Here is a 21,137-nt window from a genome sequence, read left to right on the forward strand (position 1 = left end):
ATTTTCAGTTTCCTTAATGGTAGCACAACTTACTATTTTTAGCAGTTTTTCCGGTCCTGAATTTCCGGAGCCGTTTTGAGGCCCTAAACGACGGTTCTTTTGGAAATCCGGGGCAACATGGGTGCATGGACTAATGATTTCTCCCAAATTTTTAGTGCTCAGATAGATCTTTCTAACGAGCTATTGTACGCGTCAAACGGAGATCGTATGCCAAAGTTATGACCTCGGGAAGTTGATGTACCAATTTACCCAAACGGGACCCAAAGTTTGGCGTTTCATCTTCTAGGGTTAGGTTTTGGAATGTTAATGGTTTTCCATTGTTTCTAAACAATAAATAGGCCTTCGAGCCTCATTGTAAGATAGTTCAGAGGCATGTAGCCACCACATCTCTTCTCAGAGATAATCTACCATTGCCCTAGCTGGTTTATTTCCATTACTGTTTGTAAGCATATTTCAGTATTTTACATTAATGAAGTGAAGTATTATTTCCGCTGCATATCTATGTTTATGGTTATCTCTGTGTTTTATTGCGTTCCTATTTAAATTCGGATCACTTGTGAAAGTATAGTAATTTCTATTCAATCTGGGCCGTTCATTAGGTGGATGATCTGACGATAGAACTTATGTTTAGTTTAGGGTTTTTTGCCCTAGAAGGCAACCCCACTCTTGGTATTGTAGGTTTTAACCCTGTACAGAAATTACCTGCATACAAATTCTTAAACAAAGAAAATAAACAATGCGAGAGCATAACCCATAAAACACATATGCACAGAGATTTTTCCCTGGATCCCAAAACCGGGACTACCAGCTTGATTTTTCATTATGTTCCTTTCAATGTTACAATACATATTTATACATGCTGAAGCATCCAATACCATGGACCAAAAACCATCGCGTCCAATACCATGGACCGAAAACCATCACGTCCAAAAAACATGTGCGAAATTCATGCACAAAACCATAGGTGGGTCCGCCCAACCTAACATATGGTCCAAAACCAAAATTTTCCGGGGCGCTGCCCCGGACCCCATAAAGTGGGGTTACGGGTGCCCTTCAAACCCCCTATTAACTACGTGGAAAGAATATAACACAACCCAACAATCTCCCACTTGTTTTTTTCTTTCCACAGGGGGCCACAGGAGAGCTTAGTCATTTTTTCAGCCCTGAGATTCCCATTGCTTCTCTACACCAAGAGAACTTCTCAGAGCTCACAGATTTTGTCAATGCATCTGCAGTATTCTTCAAAGTGTCCACCTTTACCAGCAACACCTTTCTGTCTTCTATCATATCCCTCACAAAGTGATACTGAACATCAATGTGCTTTGTCTTTGAATGATAAGCAAGGCTCTTTGCCAAGAAAATTGCACTTTGGCTGTCACAGTCTATTCTTATATCTCCTTGTACTAACCCCATACTTGAACACAATCTCTGCAACCAAACGGCTTCCTTGCTTGCATGAGTGGCTGCCATGTATTCTGCCTCTGTAGTTGATAGTGCCACTACAAATTGTTTCTTACTCATCCAACTGACTGCACCTCCAAATAGGTTAAACACATACCCACTTGTAGATCTTCTCTGATCCAGATCTCCAGCCCAGTCTGCATCAACAAAGCCATCAATATCTAACACTCTGTCCAATCCTGGTCTTCCTTGGTAGCACAAACCATAATCACTAGTGCCACGCAAATACCTGAAAACCCGCTTCACTGTTGTCCAGTGCTCCTTCCCAGGTTTTGACATAAACCTACTCAATACTCCCACTGCATGTGCAATGTCTGGTCTAGTACAGACCATTACATACATCAGGCTACCCACTGCACTTGCATATGGAACACGGGACATGTCCTCTTCCTCTTCTTGTGTCTTGGGACACTGTTCAGCAGATAACCTCACACCTACAGGAATAGGAACCTTCACCGGTTTACTATCCTGCATATTAAACCTCTGGAGTATTGTCTCGACATACTTCCTCTGGTTTAACCAGAGCTTCCTCTTTGACCGATCTCTTTTAATTTCCATGCCCAAAATATAGTTTGCAGCACCAAGATCTTTCATGTCGAATTTGGAGGACAATTGGGTCTTCAAATCCTGGATAATTTCTTTGTCATTTCCAACCAGCAACATATCATCCACATACAAGACCAGATAAATAATACGGTCACCAATTAATTTAAAATACACACAATGATCTGCTTTGCTTCTGGTGAAGCCAAGTCTCCGTATAAATGTATCAAATTTCTGATACCACATCCTTGGTGATTGTTTTAACCCATACAGAGACTTCTTTAACTTGCATACCAGTTCTTTCTTACCCTTCACCGCAAAGCCTTCAAGTTGCTTCATGTAGATTTCCTCTTCCAAATCCTCGTGAAGAAATGTTGTCTTCACATCCATCTGTTCTACCTCAAAATCAAAAGCAGCAGCAACAGATAAAAGTAATCTAATAGAAGTTACCTTGGCAACAGGAGAAAAAATATCACCAAAATCAATTCCCGGCACCTGGGAATAACCTTTTGCTACCAACCGAGCTTTGTATTTCTCCACCTTTCCTTCTGCATTTGTCTTCTTCTTGAACACCCATTTGCTGCCAATGGGTTTCCTTCCAGCCGGCAACTCCACCAGATCCCAAGCCTAATTTTTGTGCAAAGATGCCATTTCATCGACCATGGCCTCTTTCCAGAGTTTTCCATCCTCTGAATCCACTGCTTCCTTCACAGTTCTGGGATCATTATCAGTAACAGACAAAGAAAAATTTGAACTGAAAGCAGATGGACTATACCTTTCTGGTTGCCTTCTTTCTCGAACTGATATTCTCACAGCCGGAGTTTGTGGCTCTTCATCTTCTGATTCCTCCTCTGCTGTAGAGTTTGATTCTTCCTCCTTTGGCTCAAACTCTATCTTCTCAGGTTCCTTTGGTTGGAATTCATGTTGAATAACATCTTTTACCTCTCTGAACAACACATCTCGGCTATACACAACCTTCCGTGTGACTGGGTTCCAAAGATTATAACCCTTTAAACCATTCTTATACCCAATAAAGATGCACTTTTCAGATTTACTATCCAACTTGGTTCATTTCTCCTTTGGAACATGTACATATGCATCACATCCAAATACCCTTAGATGTGAAAGAGAGGGTTTCTTACCAGTCCATACTTCTTGTGGAGTCTTATCCTCCAACGCTGATGAAGGTGATCTGTTGATCAGGTAACATGTAGTATCCACCGCCTCTGCCCAGAATTCCTGTCCTAACCCGGCACCACTGAGCATGCTTCTTGCCCTTTCCATCAACATCTTGTTCATTCTTTCTGCGACTCCATTTTGCTGAGCTGTATATGGAGTAGTCTTCTGCCGTGCTATACCACACTTCTTACAAAATTCTTCAAATTCCTTGCTGCAAAATTCTCCACCATTATCTGTCCTCAGCACCTTTATCTTCTTCTCTGTCTGATTTTCCACCAGAGCCTTAAATTCTTTAAACCTGTCAAAGACTTCAGATTTCTTCTTAAGAAAATATATCCATGTATTCCTTGAGAAGTCATCTATGAATGATACATAGTACACAGACTTACCCAGTGATGGAACCTTCACAGGTCCAAACACATCACTGTGCACAAGCTCTAATATCTGTTTCATCCTCTTACCACCAGAGGGGAAACTCACCCGATTCTGCTTCCCATATACACAATTTTCACAGAAATCAAAATCCAGAGAGCTATGATTCATACCTTCTACCATACCTTTACCATGAAGTATTCGAAGGCCCTTCTCTCCAATATGTCCAAGCCTTCGATGGCACAACATGGTCTTCTCTCCAGAGACCACTAGATTCTCTACTCCATTTTCAGGAACCATAGAACTATTTCACCCATCAACAATAGTGCTACCTTGCAGCTTGTACAGAGTTCCAATCCGAACTCCCCGCATTAATATCAGTGCTCCTCAAACCATCTTGCAGGTATCTTTCTCGAACACCGTCTTTACACCTGCATCATCCAACTTGCTTACAGAAATCCAATTTTTGGCCAATGCAGGAATATGTAGAACACCCGGAAGTGTTCTAACCCTTCCACCTTGCAACTTCAACTTTACTTTTCCCCGACCAATGATTCTAGCCTTCCTATCATCTCCTAAGAAGACATCACCACCATCGTATTTCTCATACTCGCAGAACCACTCTCTATGGGGAGTGAAGTGAAAGGATGCACCTGAGTCAATCAACCATGCCTCATGATCTACATGTGTACTTGAAGAAGCCAAGTACACATCCCCACCTTCATCTGAGGTGGTTTTTGCCTCTGCAGAAGGAGCATCATCAGATCCCTTTCCTTTATCAGGAGCTTTAGATTTACAATCCCTTCTGAAGTGCCCTTCCTTTCCGCATTTCCAGCACACCACCTTTGTAGGTTTTCCTGGAGATTTAGATCTCCCTCTAGATTTAGATCTCCCACTCGATGACTTATTTTTGTTTCTGTTCTGGGACCGTCCTCGTACAGACAAGGCATCACCATTCTGGTTGTCCATATTTTTCCGTCTCATCTCCTCCGTCAGCAAGGCTGAGACTATTTCATCAAACTGCAAAGTAGTTGCATTGCTACCTATTGCAATAACCAGACTATCCCACAAATCTGGTAGAGAACACAACAGACTGATGCACTTATCTTCATCTGAAATTTTAATATCAATAGATAATAAATGACTTACCACAGTATTAAACGCATTCAGATGCTCTATCACCGAGTCTCCATCTTTCATCCTCAGGTTATACAGCTTTTTCCGCAGGAACAGTTTATTCACCAGAGACTTAGATTGGTACAAAGTCCCTAACTTGACCCACAAAGCCTTTGCCGTAGCTTCCCCTGATACATTCAACAATACTAAATCCGAGACACACAATCGTATTTTGCTCTTTGCCTTCCGATCCAACTTCTTCCATTCTTCATCGGTCACTCCCGATGGTTTAGTACCCGGATCTACCGCGATCCACTGATCTTTATCCACCAACAGATCCTCCATCTTGAGTTTCCACAACTCAAAATTCTGACCATTGAACTTCTCAATCTCTATCTTTCCACTGCTCGCCATCTTCTTTCACCACCAGAATCGATCTCGTAGATCCCCCACTGAACAGGGTCTACCACAGGCCCGAGCGAAACCCCTCAGCAACAAAGGCGTCCCCTTGAAGCCAAAACAACTCTGATACCAAATGTAGGTTTTAACCCTGTACAGAAATTACCTGCATACAAATTCTTAAACAAAGAAAATAAACAATGCGAGACAATAACCCATAAAACACATATGCACAGAGATTTTTCCCTGGATCCCAAAACCGGGACTACCAGCTTGATTTTTCATTATGTTCCTTCCAATGTTACAATACATATTTATACATGCCGAAGCATCCAATACCATGGACCGAAAACCATCGCGTCCAATACCATGGACCGAAAACCATCGCGTCCAAAAAACATGTGCGAAAATCATACACAAAACCATAGGTGGGTCCGCCCAACCTAACATATGGTCCAAAACCAAAATTTTCCGGGGCGCTGCCCTGGACCCCATAAAGTGGGGTTACGGGTGCCCTTAAAACCCCCTATTAACTACGTGGAAAGAATATAACACAACCCAACACCACCACATCTCTTCTCAGAGATAAGCTACCATTGCCCTAGCTGGTTTATTTCCATTACTGTTTGTAAGCATATTTCAGTATTTTACATTAATGAAGTGAAGTATTATTTCCGCTGCATATCTATGTTTATGGTTATCTCTATGTTTTATTGCGTTCCTATTTAAATTCGGATCACTTGTGAAAGTATAGTAATTTCTATTCAATCTGGGCCGTTCATTAGGCGGATGATCTGACGATAGAACTTATGTTTAGTTTAGGGTTTTTTGCCCTAGAAGGCAACCCCACTCTTGGTATGAGGGCATTGTACTTGAGGTTGTGATAATAGATGCGTATTCTCTGAGCGAGAAATAGAGAGGTGAGACTGTGAGAGAAAACCGAGGATATTACAATGGATTTGTTGTAGGTTGTGTCCCTTCATTTTTCTGAACAATAGAAAGGAAGGACTGACTGTTTGGGGTGGACGTAGCCCAAACTAGGTGAACAATGTATATCTTTGTCTCTCTTGTTTTATGTGATTTCTGTGTTTATATTTCTACAATATTTTATGTGTTCCAATGCTCCGTAATATATAGTTTTCTAAAAAGCATTATAGTATTTTTGAAGATCTTTCCCAGGCTCTGTGTACCATGCATGCCTTGGAGGTCTTGCAAAGATGTCCTCAACAACACAAAGCCTTGTTGTATGCCATTGGTGGATTTGACCCATCTGACTCTAATTTCATCACTTTTAAAGTCGATAAATCCGCTCCTCGTCTTTCCCATCAGATTGCTTTCCATATCATTGTGTGTATTTTCCATCAGAATATTCATCACACTTTGGTAGATGAGGGTTCTTCCACATGTGTTATGTTTGTATCATACTGGAAGGCTGTGGGCTCTCTGGTTCTTGCCACATCCAACACCACTCTCCAATATTTTGACGGACACAAATTTGTATCAAAAGGGTTTCTTCCAAAATTTTCCATTGAGTTAGGGGGGGAAACTATCCATGTTGATGTCGAGGTTGTCAATCCCACATTAGATTACAACCAAATCCTTGGTCGTATTTAGTTTTATGTGATGTCCGTAGTTGAGCTTATGAGGCTATTATGATTTCTACTTTCTTCTCAAGATCACAATGGTCTCCTAAGGAGGTATACGTTTCTTTTATAACTTTTTTTGGTATCTTTTGGCATATTCCTTTTTTTTTAATTTATGGGACTTGGAGGGTTTTTAGACTTTATAATTATTTTTCTAGTATATTTTTGTAGGAGGGCTAGGGAGTCACATTTTGAGTCTACATTGTGAAGTTTCCACCTATAATCTTAGCCCTAAGGTATGGTTCCTTTTACTGGCATATAGGGGTAGGTCATTTTCACTGAAATTGCATTTTTGATGGTCATAAGAATTTTTATACCTTATGGCTGACCCCATCAAGTTGCGACTTTATCCATTTTCCATTATGTGTGTTGTCACTTGGCAGTAGAGCTTACCTGATCATGGATATAGTAGCTAGCACCTATTTTCCATCTTGGTGTCCATGCAGGCATTTTCACTCATTTTCGGAATCCCTCCATTTGACTTGCCATGACTTAGAATTTGTGCCTCATGTTCTCTTCTTTGTCTTTTCTCTGAACGTACCCCAGGAGGATTCCACCACTTTTATCCCTTGTGATTTCCACTTTTTATCAGCCTACTTTTACATGATGAGCCTTGGTTTCTCTCTTCAATTGTCATCATCTGCTTAGCCTACCATCCACTATCACTTGGTGTTTTACCCTTTCTTGGAGGAATCACTGTGATGAGTGGTCCTATTAGCCAACCTCTTGTCCTTATTATGTCATGAGTAGTTCCAACATTACCGGAACTAGTTTCTACCCTCTATACCACTCGTTCATCCAAGAGAATTTTTCTTTAAGCTCATTTCAGATTCCTTAATTTAGAAAATATTGTCGAGTGAACTTGTCTCCTCCAAGTTTGTAAAAGTACTTGAAGGTTCATCTACCCAGTATAAGTTTAACCCTTTTTAGGATTGGGATAAACTAGTTACGAAAAATGAATACCCTAGTCTATTGTGGCTAGGAGGTTACCCCTTGTATACTTTATCTCTTTTTCAGGCTTGGGGGACAACTTTATGAAAAAGGAACTTATAAAAAGAGAAGGGATGGAACATATTTTTCCATTAGTCATCGAAATGGAAGTGTCAGTTGTGTCACCCTTGAACATGGCACATGTCTGTTTCATTATCTAACAATTGGGTTTTAGCTTGCCTAGGAGCCGTAACATCCATTTGAGTGGCATTGCCCCTCCAGCTGGTTATTCTTCCAGTCATATGGAGCATGCTTCGATGTCGCCTATGTCTTTGCATGATATCACATGGTGCTCATTAATCATGCTGCCAAGTCACTCTTGTGTCATGCCACTATGTGTTCAAGGGAAGTCTCAGCCTATGTCAGCCATCTCGAGTAGCCTATTGAACTTTTTGATTTGGCCATACCTATGTCAATTGTACTTCATCACTCCAAGACTTCATCCATTCATCACATCATCCTGGCGTGTTATGTTTCGATTGATGAGGGATACATTAAGGCCCTCCTTCGATGGATCTTCTCCTATCGACTTCAACCCATTATCCAAGAGTTTGATCTGGGAACTGGTAGTACCTTGGAGCTTACATACCTCAGTGGCAGGCTTCCTCACGATCGATAGTTGGTTTAAATCATTGGCTCTTAATTGATTGAGTTCACTAGTGTTTGACATCAACTCCTCTATTCACACTTAGTGGATTGTACTAGGTAGCTTGGGGTCCATTTTCCTCATTTGTGGATACCCTCCTGTCTGTTACTGGTTTACCTCATTGGTTGGTAATCAAGCACTTTCTACCATGTTCGACTGATGAGCCTCATCATTGGGTAATTATATGGGCCTTAATTCACCTCCTAGATTAGTTAAATCAACTCTCCTCACAACTTATTCCATGTTTTGATTATATTTTGTTTATGAGATGAGTTAAAGTGAGATATTATGCCTAGTGAACTAATATGCATTGAATGCAGGTTTGAAAGAGAAAATCAAGGAGTTTTGGCAAGACTAAGGTTTGAAACTTGAATGGGAAAAGGGAGAGAGATTGTAGGAGGTCAATCCTCCTCATTTAATCCTTCCCCATTCAAATATTCCTCCATTTAGCACACCATCTCGAAGTGCAAGCAACCAAGGCATGAAGATCAGAAGGTAGCCAAGCAAGTGATAGACAAAGAGCTAGTTTATCTCGAGTTTGGGAGTCGAGCCTCCCTAAATTTAAGGAAGTCGTTGGAGAATTTATTTGTATAAGTAGACAGGCCTAGAGCCTCATTAGGATTCGAATTTTTTTTGTAAAACTCTAGTTATTTTCAAGCTCCATACTTGTGGAAGATTTTGATGTAATTTTCTGTTTTGGTAATAAGAATGAGATTTTTACTGATCCAACACTGACTTAACTTAGAGGGCTGAAGCTCTTGGGTTAGGGACCAACCCTAGCAGCTAAGGCTCCTATTCTTGTATCTGTATTCTTAGCTTAGTTTCATATATTCATGGTTAAATTGTCATTAGAAGTGTTTCATTGCAAGTAGTGTAGATTTGATTAGTTGTTTATTACTTTGCTTTCATTTGTGCCTTACTTTAGTAACAGGTTAGAAGGGATAAAAGAAGAACCACAAAGATTTCAGGAGGTGTCTTGGCCTAACTTCTTCCTTCTGGGATCATGATTTGAGGAAAAGACCCTTATGCAGCCCCAAAAAGAAAAATTTCCATTTATTTCATAAGATTTAGAGTTTATTGTACTTGAATGATATTTTGATCAGTTTTTCAAGTGTAGTATTTCATTCCTATCTCTACTATCTTCAATCTTGCAGTATATCTCATCCATGATTCCATTCTATTAAGAAACTTTCCTCATGCATAAGGTAGACAGTTGGTTCATTAAATTTTTCTTTTCTAGCTCATAAGAATGCTTCTTGTTTTACATGAATTTTTGGAAATTATACATGTTTGATGTAGAACAGGTACTTCAGGAGTAGAAAGAGACCTAATAGCAAGAAAATACCTTCCAAATTCATCCACCACATCCATTCCTTACTTTCACCAAGACCTTCACAAATTTCATCATTTAACATAGAAATTCTTCCAAGTATGTTGAGCAAATCCAGCCATCTCTTAACCTTGGTTTTGAGTTCTAAGTGATCCTAGGCCTTTTCTCACTCCATTCCACCCATCCACCACCTTCCCTAAGCCTTCCATCACCTCTAACACTTCTTGTTTTTCTCTCAGTTGTATCATGTAGAAATATAGGGAATCCTCTAGGTTTCTAGTACATCTTATAGGTCTTCCTTTAGTGGCTTGTTTTGAGGATGAATTGAGGGAAAACCTCTAGGAATCCACCCAATGTCACCCAAGGGTCTCCCAAACCTCCAACCATCTCCTAAACCTTCCAGCCATCCTCAAGCATCCCTAAGCCACCTGCCACCTCACCAAAAGAGATTAGCTTGCACACTTTTTTTTTCATCAAAAGAACAAAAAAGACAAAATACATTCATTTCAGTCCTTTACTTGCACAATAGTGATGTTTGTTGTTTTTAACTTCCATGCTTAGGACAATAGCATTTTTTTCATGTTAATTTAGTATTATTTCAAGGCATAGTTTCTTAGCAGTTAAGTAGGAAATGATGTGTCTTAGCATTGAATTTGGGTCTTTTTCATCATTGCAGTGGATCAACTCTCTATTTTAATAGATTTCTCTCTCTTTCATCAAGGAACCAAGTTTCTTCTAAATCCATAAAAGTCTGGCTTGAAAACCCTAGTGGTCTTTTTCCAGTTGAATAGTGACAAAAGGCAGAACCATCACTTTTACTTGTGTATACAACACTGTCACCTCCAAGTTTGTACGAACCCTGGGTAGATAAATTAAAGCTAGTAGCCCAGGAGTTGTAGCATTCTTGCTGCAATACTGGTGCTCATCACTTTTTGGCACCATTGTCAAGGAGGTGTCTTAGTAATATGTGATAAACTCTTTCTTTCCTATATTTCTTGTTTCTAATGTTCTTCCATTAGCTTCATTTCTGCAAAAGTAATTTAGTTGCTTCTTTTTTCATTCTACATTATTTGCTTTCCTTTCCATTTTGCAAGCAATATTTCAATTCAATAATTAGTTTTTCATTCAGTCAGCAGTTTTCATTCAATATGCAATTTCAGTTCTACAAAGTACTTTCCAAGTTTGAAAAAAAAAACACAAAACAAAACCAAAAACATTTCCTTTCATGCGTGTTATCGGGAAAACTAGTGTATATGCAGAGCTGCTAGTCCCACTAAGGCGGGTAGCTACCTTAGAAACAAACAAACTAAAACTACTTTCGTTTTCCTTTATGAGAAATAGATAAGAGGGGAATGAAGGAGACCAACCTCTGTCTTGCGCTTGGTTCCTTGCTTGATTCCTCTCTCTTCTGGTAGATCTTTGCCACTCGCTTCTTTGTCTACCCAGCTTCAAAGGGCACCTGTAGAATCAAAGCAGCATAACACTATCCAAGAACATAGATCTATTATCATAAACAATATAGGACCAGATATATATTGACCACACAAATGCATATATCAACAATTATACAAAAATGTGGAGGAAAACTTGAATAGCTTTATTGATAATCAAGAAAGAGCAAAGAGGATTAAAACCAATTGTTCTGACCCAGCGTCATCCCCCCAAAACGAGAGCCCTTCTTCACCTCATGAACAGCTTAGATCACCGACCACTATGATATTGCACCAAAACACTAGCAGCACTTCCTTACAAGATACAAAATTCCAGCCTCTAGATCTCTAGGATGAGGGATCCATATATAGATGTTTGCAAGGGGAGTGAGTCAGCTTTTGAGATTTTATTAGTGTCCTCTCTCTGATAGTTCTTGAATCCACTTGGAGATTGATGATCTTTTACTCATCCCTGGGCGAATGCAGAGAGGAAAGTGTCACAGGAGAAGTTTCTGGAAGATTCCATGATTCTCCACCTTGCAAATTGACCCTGCCATTTGTCCACTCTCGCCCATCGCACCCCATAGAAGGGATTTTCAAGATGCATCGCACCTCCCGAGTGTATTTAGGTGGGATGCAACACACTTTGACCATGGAGCAGGTGAGATGGACCTGTTTTGACCAGTTCTGAGCAGTTTTTCATGGAGAACTTCTGGGAGAAGATGTAATCAGTTGACCGTGTTCTTTTAGAGGTTGGAACAATACTTTTAGGGACTTAAGAGCCCTCGGTTTATGGACATTTTATGCTTTGGATTGCAGTGCCCAAAAATGTCTATAACAGTTGCCCCCTAAAGCATGAGGTCGTTAATTTGTTGATGTTGGGTGAAATGCTTTATCATGAGGATCTGAAGTTCTTTCAAGCTGGAAGGCAACCTGTAATAAGATACAATATAATACATTATCTTCAGAATATTTTCATGATCTAGCTGAGTCAGGCATTCCCATGCTCCGTTTTATAAATTCACTTTCATGTACATAAGACAGACAATCGTCTGAGTGTAGACTGATGATTCTGGTAGAGCCATCATCCCTTAGGTTGGATGATCATCTGTGCAGTAATGATGTACATTTGATGTCTTTATTTTTCTGAATATATATCGTAGCCTGGATGGTTGAAACTAGATCCTGGGTCTTCAATCTCGTTCGATCTTCACTCAAAGTACAAGTCGATCCATGTGAGAGATATTCTAGAGTCGAACACGGAAAGACATCGCCTGATTACCAGCCAGTGATGTAAGTTGTTAACAGTCGTGAGAGGAATCACCGATAATGATGATGACCCTCAAGGTACTACAATATAATTAACGTGGTGTGAATAAGGAACTTGGTGTCGAACACCACGCAAAATCTTTCGGTCGAAGGCCATTGATGTAAACCTGTCACCGGAAGTGAGAAACTTGCCATTGAGGCATGCAAGCTTCAAAGTACTGAAAGGGTTGTTCCTAGATCAACTTCTTGGATAATGAGCTGATGTCGACAAGAAGCGATCTGTCATAGGAGGGCCTTAGTGAATCCCACATCAATGACACGGAATGGAGCAAATTATTTTAATGGAGGTGAAAACGATCTGGTGATATAAGGTTCAGGGTGGCGGTCATGAAAGAATGGAGCGTGAATGTATTGCATTGGGTGAGACACAGGTGAATTCTATGAGCGAATTCTCTTGAACATACCGGTGACACTGACATGATGGATTGGTAGCATTAACCCCAAATATGGATGGTGTAACGGAACCATGGTGATGTGACTAGTGAATGGAACAACCCAACTCGAGTCGGATGTGGAGTGAAAGTGTCATGTTCAAGAGCGACTTGCTACCAATAAAGTTTTTCCAAGTTTTCTTCCCAATTTTTCCCCAGTCATTGTTGACCAGTACCTCTTTATTTATGTCAAGCTTGAGGAGGATAACATATGCTTGTTCTATAATTTTCCCTTCAGGCAAACCCATCGCTATGTTTTAACGAGCCTAGCGATAGTGAAACTCGTTCCTGTCTGTTATGGACAAGTTTGTTGCTATTCGGTTATAACGAGTTTAACGAGAAGGATAACTCGGTCCTTTTCAATTTTAGAGAGTCTGAAAAAGGGACGTAAAGAAAACTCAAATGATCCTTTTTCTTCATATAATCCCTTGAGTCCGAAAAATTATAAAATAATACAAAAGGGATGAATTTTCAGTACTTTTAACGAGCCGAACAAAATAAGCGCTCGATCTTTTTGTGTAATAATCCCTCAAATCCAAAAAGATTAAAATCTAAAGGAGGGATAGCACTTCCAGTCCCTTTAATGAGCTGGAGAGGCCAATCGCTCAGCAATCTTTTCATATTTTACGAGTCAGTTGAAAAGAGCTTAAAGGAGACTCATTTTTTGAGGAATGAGTGATAAATTCGGGTAGCAGCTAATTCCAGGTAAGGTTTGGAATTTTCCAATCACGACAGTGTCACAAGGATGGCTAGTAGGATCACTCTTCACAGCTGTTCCTCAAAAGGGGTAAACAATCAAATGGAGGTGAATGATCGGCCAAAACAAAGTGGAGGTGATGATGAGGACACGACCAAGGCTTCAAAGGCTGATGGTAATACATTCACGATGGTTATTTACTGGAAAATGGTTCATTTTTTAATGAGCTTAAACTTTGGGGGAAATTTGCTCATTTCTTATGTTTATTTTTTAACGAGCTTTATTTCTGCGTTAAAACTACTCGAATAATCCAGTCGTATAATAAGGATGTCTCATAAAAAAATGACATTTTTTCAAAGCTTTGCCCTGCATCCTTTCTTTATGAAAGTTAGGAAACGACCAATCCTATGAGTTTAAAGGGTTAGAGGACCTATAAATTTAAAAAATAAATGGTCACTCTTTGCTTGCATGCCCCCAGGTATAGCGAAGTAGAGTTTCCAAGTTACCAAAGATTGTCCTATCCGTACTACGTATAAAAAACTTCCTCGGTGATGTCTACCGAAGTAGACAAAGGTGAGTGGCGCAGATGCCTCCACTCACATAACTTTGATAGAGGAATCTTATTCCAGTCTAATCCCATTTTCCGAAATGGACGGGTGTGTCAGCCTAGTCATATATCCTCTGTGGAAACCTACCCTATACCCAAGGTTTTCCTATCAAAACAGGCTAGGGTGCATGCCCCCTCGGTTTCAGTCATATCCTCCGAATCACTCGCGCTCATCGGGAGGACGAACTGGGGATTGATGAGACATTCCTTGTGTGAAAAGACCATTCAGGGATGGTATATGACTATTTGCTATGTGTGAAATGGGGAATGAAAGCTGGTCTATGAGCTTGACCACTCTTCCTTCGTGTGGAAAACGCATTACTCTAAAGAGTGAGGAGACAATGGCTCCCATGCAATAAATATAGTCTTGTCCAAGGAGTATATTATAATCTAGGGGTCCTTGGACTACCATTATGTTCATGTGAACGGTTTTCCCTCTCAACATTATCGGCACATTGGAAAGGATCCCTAACGGTCGACTGGTTCCTTTGTCAAAGCCTGTTAGATTTCTCATCTCAGGCAAAAGCGATCATGAACCAAGCACTTTCCAAGCAGTTGAGGAAAGGATACTCACAGAAGCCCCTTCATCTATGATGGTACCGGCCATGACCATTCTATATATTTGAGCAATGATCCAAAATGGTACACTAGCCGATAAGCAGGGTCTGCCTAGTAGATTCCAATCGAAGGAAACAACTAGGTTGCTTGGAGGTGGGACTGAATAGACGGCCTGATACAACTCTGACGAAATTCCTTCCTGTGGTAAAGGAATGGGTAGACTTCCCCCATGTTCATCGGAGTCTGTGCTTACGAAAAGAATTTGGACGGTGTCATCCTTGTTCTATTCAGTGACTGTATCATCTGAAGATGGATCCTCTGAAGGCAAGACCGGGTCAGCTGCCACCTCGACCTTTTAACTTTTGTCTGGTGTGGATTTAGATGGTTTATCTTCAATGATAGATGCTTCGGCCGACCACAATGGTGTGTCAGTCAAATTTTTAACTAGTGACGGACTTGGCAAGAGCTTCTTATTACCGTGAGGAAGCCGTAACGGTGAAACTGGACGGTCGTCCAAAACTCTTTTAGCCTCGTCTAAGAAGGGACAACAGTGGATGGCGTGATCACATTCACACATTTTACAAGGAAATTTACACTTTCCTTTTTGTCTAGGGGCTTCACTTTCACTAGTTGACTATGTACTTTCAACATGATCATCAGAGGTTGACAACACCGAATTGTGAAAATGAGGAGACCAGTCCCTTAATATCCGAGGGATGCAAGGACAATCTCGATGATAGTGCTCTCCTTTGCAAATGACACATGGTGATTTAGGCCTGGATGGTGCAGTGTGTGCATTTTCGCTAGACGATGCTTGGTTTCCCCTTTTTGCCTTTGGCTCCTTTTTTTTTTCTCGTTCTTCTTCTTTTCCCTCTTCTTCTCCATTACTTGATTTTTGGCTTTACCAACTCCATCAAGCGAAGAGGAAGGAGGAGAGGAAGAATTGGACGAAGTAGAGGGTTGGGGGGTAACTCTGGTATCGTTTAGTTGATGACTAGATTGTTCAGGAATCATGGTGTTCTAAACGACAGAGGTTGAGAAGAGCCATACGGGCAAGCCGATTGTCAATCCTAGAAGCGACAATGTGGCCATATGGGGTGCACCAACATCTCCCCAAGAGGAGAAGGGACTAGGATTTCCTCCAAGGGGAACTCCTTGGTTGGTGGGCTCCATTTTTCTCAACCTAAGACCAACGTAGGAACGATTATATTTATTCTGATTAAAATAAGTTTTAGATGCTTTGACACAACTTGTTTTTTCAATTTTTAAGAGTCGAGAAAAAACAAAAGATGACTCTAGTCACCTTCGATTTTTAATGAGCCTGAAGTGACAAGTGCTCAGATGGACCTTTTCCATTAAGGAGTCTGAAAAGGAATGAAAGGGACTACTCTGGAAATCTAGACAGAGGGATTACCAAACGAATCGCAAAACTGCAGAATACTTTTTATGGTACGGCAGTCAATATTCCCGAATGCTGTGTTCAGTGCATTTTGATCGATAGGGCGGCAGACACGGCTTCCTATGGATAAAGGATAAAGCCTATTGTGGTCTACCAATATATACTCGATGATACGTGGGAGCACAAGTCTGTACTGGCACTTATCGTCTCAAAGTGGAAGAATCACCCAACTAGCAATGAAAACAACAGTTACCAGGCTTTACGACGCCAGAATACGTCTCTAGCCTAGACTTCTAGATGTTGTGCGTTAGGTTCTGTTGATGCCCCGAAATTCGTTGCAACAACATCGGGGAAAACACCCGGTCCGGACCTTAGTGCAGCTCCTTTTCCGTTTGGGATAGTGGCTCCGACTGGGGATAATGGGACCAGTTTCCCAAGAATTATAAGTAAACGGGATGGATGAATGATTTACGATATAAGGTGGTAATAAGTGAATAGCTAAACTATAAGAGAAATATAATAACTATAATCTAATCCCGGGACTTATCGATTCATAGAGTGCAGCGTTTGATAATCTGTGCTTAATGGCAGGCATATAGATGACTCTAACACTAAAGCATAGATGTTTAAATCATTTAAGATTGCTCTGCATAATTAGTTATGCAGAGCGATAATAGCGAATTACTACACTTAGTCATTTATATTATTGCTACACGCATGAGTAAGAGAGATAACAAATCACAAAACATTCAATAGTGATATGAAATGAAGATTTGTTGTTAGATTGCATACATGTATTCAACAATAGCAAAGATAATAACACAGCAATTCATATAATAGAAAAGAGGACAGATACAGATAATAGTACCATGTAAGTTGTTTGATCAATCCAGTATATTAATCACTATGTCGTGGTCCTTCCTTCAAACCAGAAAGCATTCCAAGCAAATGACAGTAGTGCACAATTTGCATAAAACAGCCTTCTAAGCAAAATTAAGAACCATTGGTCGAGTTTCACAAAAGGATATAGACTGAAGCACAATAGTGCAAACTTCAGCCTTTAAGTCTTTTACAAAATTTTACGACCCTTTCCAAAACAATGAAAGGATCTATAAATACTATGCTAATCTAAATATCTAAATATCTAAAAACTGAAAAGCTACTAAATTGGCATTAACAAATATCATCTTGTTTCCTGGTGATCTGGCAGTCGGCGGCGATGCTTCATTCAGAGGTCTCTTTGCCTTTACTCCTTCGCTGACATATCGCCAGCATTGGCTCTACTTCTGGTGGAGTATTGAGGCGTGAAGTTAGCTGGGCATCATATGTGGCATCCTGAATGTCGGAAATCAGATATCGGAGGGCATCTATTAAACAGTTAAGAGCCGACCTTTGAGAATGTGGTTTAATCAGAAAGAGCCAGTATGCGTCGGCGGTTAAGGTATTTACTCCGGCGATTAACCGTCCTTGTTTCTCCAGATCAGGGTAATTTCTCTGTTCCAGCATGTTTGCTGTTGTTATGCTTCCAGGTGTGCACTGGGAAATCATGTTTGCCAGATATAATGTGTCGTCGACCAGATTGATCATGTTGCTGGCAATCATTTTACATCTGGAAGCCGCCCTTTCAGCTTTCATTACCTGAGTATTCCATTCCGTGAAGAGTATGTACTTGTATGTGATATGGATTCGGGACAAATTCGCCGCTTTCCCTTCTGGAGTGTCTTGCCACTCAATATATTCTGATATGTAATCTTCAGCCTGATCTAGCTTATTCCTCGCCTTCTCTATTTGCTCACACACTACTGTAGATGTTTCACAAAGTGACTCAGCGTCAACAAGTTGTCGGCACAAGAGCCTGATCTGAGATATTAATGCGCTGTTTATTCGAGTTGCCTCTGCTCTGAAATCATCAATACTCTGGGCGTCCTTGATACCTTCAAGCTGTGCTGATAGGTGAATTATTTGCTTATCTTTAGATTTTATCATCAGCTCATTTGATGCTTTTAACTGGGATAATGCCTCTGATAATTTTTTTGCCTTCTGAATCTCACTTTGGTCTATCCTCTGTTTTTCGATTAGTAGTTGCTGGGTTAACAAACTGTTTTCTTGCTGTTGAGCCAGCAACTGTTCCTCTACCTGCGCTGCCTTATTTTTCGCCTCAATTACTTCTGCCTGCAATGCATATATCTCATGATCTTTAGTCTTCAACAGAAGACTTACTTCTGATGCTTTGTCAATAGTTGCTGCCGAATAAGCTCCCGCAAATTGCGACAGTTTAGTCAGATCTTCAGAGGGATCTAATTCTCCCTTCCAGACCACATTGCCCGTGACTGTTTGCTCGGGTGAAATAGAAGGTTGATCAAGCCTTCGTCTTTTCCTTGAGCGCCTAACAACGGCTCTATGCTTTGGGCTGTAGAAAATATCTAGGGGAGGAATTTCTTCCACCTGAAGGTCAATTTGATCGGATGGATCATGAGTGATTACCTCAAAATTCTGTAACATGGGTGGGCCGCTGGTTCCTTCTAGAACCTGAGAAGAAGTAGTATCGGGAGCATTACTTGTTTTAGAGGCGTCTGAGTCTTTGGAGGCTTCCTTACCACTGATAATGGAATCGAATTGGTTCCATTCCTTAATCAATTCAGGATCGGTAGAGATTTGCTCACTTTGTTCTATGTGGGCTTTACTCTGTTCTTTCTCTTGTTCAATCCTCTGCTGTTCCTCGAATGCCTTCCGCTGTTGCTCCTCTTGTGCTTTCTGCTGCTGCTCCTCTTGTGCTCTCTGCTGCTGCTCCTCTAATTCCTTTTTCTGCCTATCTTCCAGTTCTTTCTTTGCTTTCTCTTCTTCTTCCCTCTTCCTCTGTTGTTCTAACTCTTTCTGTTTTCTTTGCTCTTGATCCTTTTGTGCCTTTTGCTGCCTTTCTATCTGCTCCCTTTTATGCTTTTCTGCCTGCAGCTTGTTTTGCCTTTCCTCCTGTTGTTTATCATACTCTTTAATTGTAACAGGAGGTGGATGTATTTGCTGCTGACCAGGCTCGCTTGAGGAGGATGTTGGGGTTGTGGATAATAAATCTAGAGGCAAAGTTTGCAACCTTTGCTTTCTAAGTTTATTAAATTCAGTTAACTCCACATCTTCGTATCTCATTGCAGCAAGTTGTTTGATTTGGCTTATTGAATCGGCACTCACGAACAGGTCATCAAACTGATCTTCTTGATGGACAACCTTTGACAGTTTGGCCTGTTCCAAGGCAATGAAAGCAGTCTTTTTTGGATCATAGAGTCTGTTTGGAATAGAAGCCAGGGATACCATTTGGAGTTTTGCTGCTTCCTTTTCTGCATGCTTGTAATTTTGTAGCGTATAAACTCCAATTCTTAAAGGAAAAGAGGGCCATCCTCTCTTTTTCTCCTCTTTGAGAGTTTGTGTGACACCCTCAGACATAATCTGGTAGGAAATTTCCCGGGCTAACAATTTATCTGGGATGTACAGAGGGAGAACGTGTGGCCTAGCCTTGCTTCCAAAAACTCTAATATAGGTAAAATGCTCTTCCCCGAACCAATGGGCTATGGCTGGTAGGTCAAAAGAAGCTTCATAGGAAATTCTTGGGATAGGTCTGTCGAAAATAGAATAGTGGACGGGCACCATGAAACCATTGCAAATTTGATACAAATGGTCTTTGTAAGAGGGTTTCCATAATTTCTGATGGTACAAGTGAATGGGTGTTGGGTCATGGGTGGTCCATCTCCAACCAAGGACAGGAAACTCAGAATTAAAACACAGGGTATCCATAATGTAAGCAGAGTAATAAAAGGGTGGGATTTTCCTTTCGGTGACTCTGGTTTTGACTCTAAACTCACGAACAACTATGACCAATTTATCAGACAGAATAGTGGCCCAATCCATAATTTTACTATTGACGGCCGCTTCCATTAAGGGAACCATGTCAATATGGATATTAGCAGAGTCATGTAATCCCCACAATCTACACATCATAATCCCAGCATAGCAATAGGGAGAAGCCAAAGAAGCATTGGAGTACTTACCCGAACTGTCATGCTTGTGTTTGGCTGGATTCTGCCTCCAATCTCGGAGAGGTTCGGATGGTGATTCATTCTCTTTCGCGAACTTCTCCATGAAGGTTCTGTTATAGACTAGCTCAGGTTCAGGCAAATGATACATCCGCCTCAGGTCATCAGGCTTGAAGGACCCAAAAATCCTTCCATCCTTTGTATGAAAGGTTCTATCAGTGAGGGTAATTTCCTCAATTGCCCAGCGTACCACATCAGTGTAAGGTAGGACTTGTTCTCTGGCTGCTATTCTGTGCAAAAAGGAGTCGGCCAAGTCTTTGAGAGTTGCCTCGGACTTCCTTAGTTCATCCACACTAGCCTCAGTTACTGTTTTTTCTGGTTGCTCAGCTTCTAACAGATTATATGTACCCTGCCATGTAGTGCTAGGAAGACCAGTGCATGTAGTATCTGAGATTAAGCCTTTCTTTGAAACTATAGCAGCTTGACCTGCGACAGGTGTTGCAGTAGAACCTGCCACCTTCTTGAATTTCTTTCCCATCATGTTCAGGCTTCTCTCGATGGTTGAATTCTACACAAGTGCAAGAGAAATCGTAACAAGGAAATAACAATGACAATCCATAACGGGATAGATATATTACTTGAAGCGTGGTGAGGTTAATTCTAAAAGTGGCTGCGGATCTAATGATTTGAGAAGGCACCGCAGATGCAATGATGGTGATTTTACAGCCTGCAGCTCCATAAATGACCATTACTTAGTTATTAAACCGAATGACCCCTTAAAGCGTGCAACAGATTTTTTCAAAGGTCTAATCGTGAATGTTCGTTAAATCGAAGGGGCAAAGCTTTAAATACGCATGCATTACCTTATCCCTGCATTTAACGGCATTTTGAAATCTGTGCTTTTGTCAAATCGGATTCAAATATAACTTTAAAGCTTTGAAATAATCACCTTTTAGGAATTCTGGTCATCATTAAGCGTCATCGC

Source organism: Pinus tabuliformis, chromosome 1_1 (genome assembly GCF_031772625.1).
Source record: "Pinus tabuliformis cultivar Carrire ecotype Pingquan chromosome 1_1, CPIR1, whole genome shotgun sequence".
Taxonomy (NCBI): Eukaryota; Viridiplantae; Streptophyta; class Pinopsida; order Pinales; family Pinaceae; genus Pinus; species Pinus tabuliformis.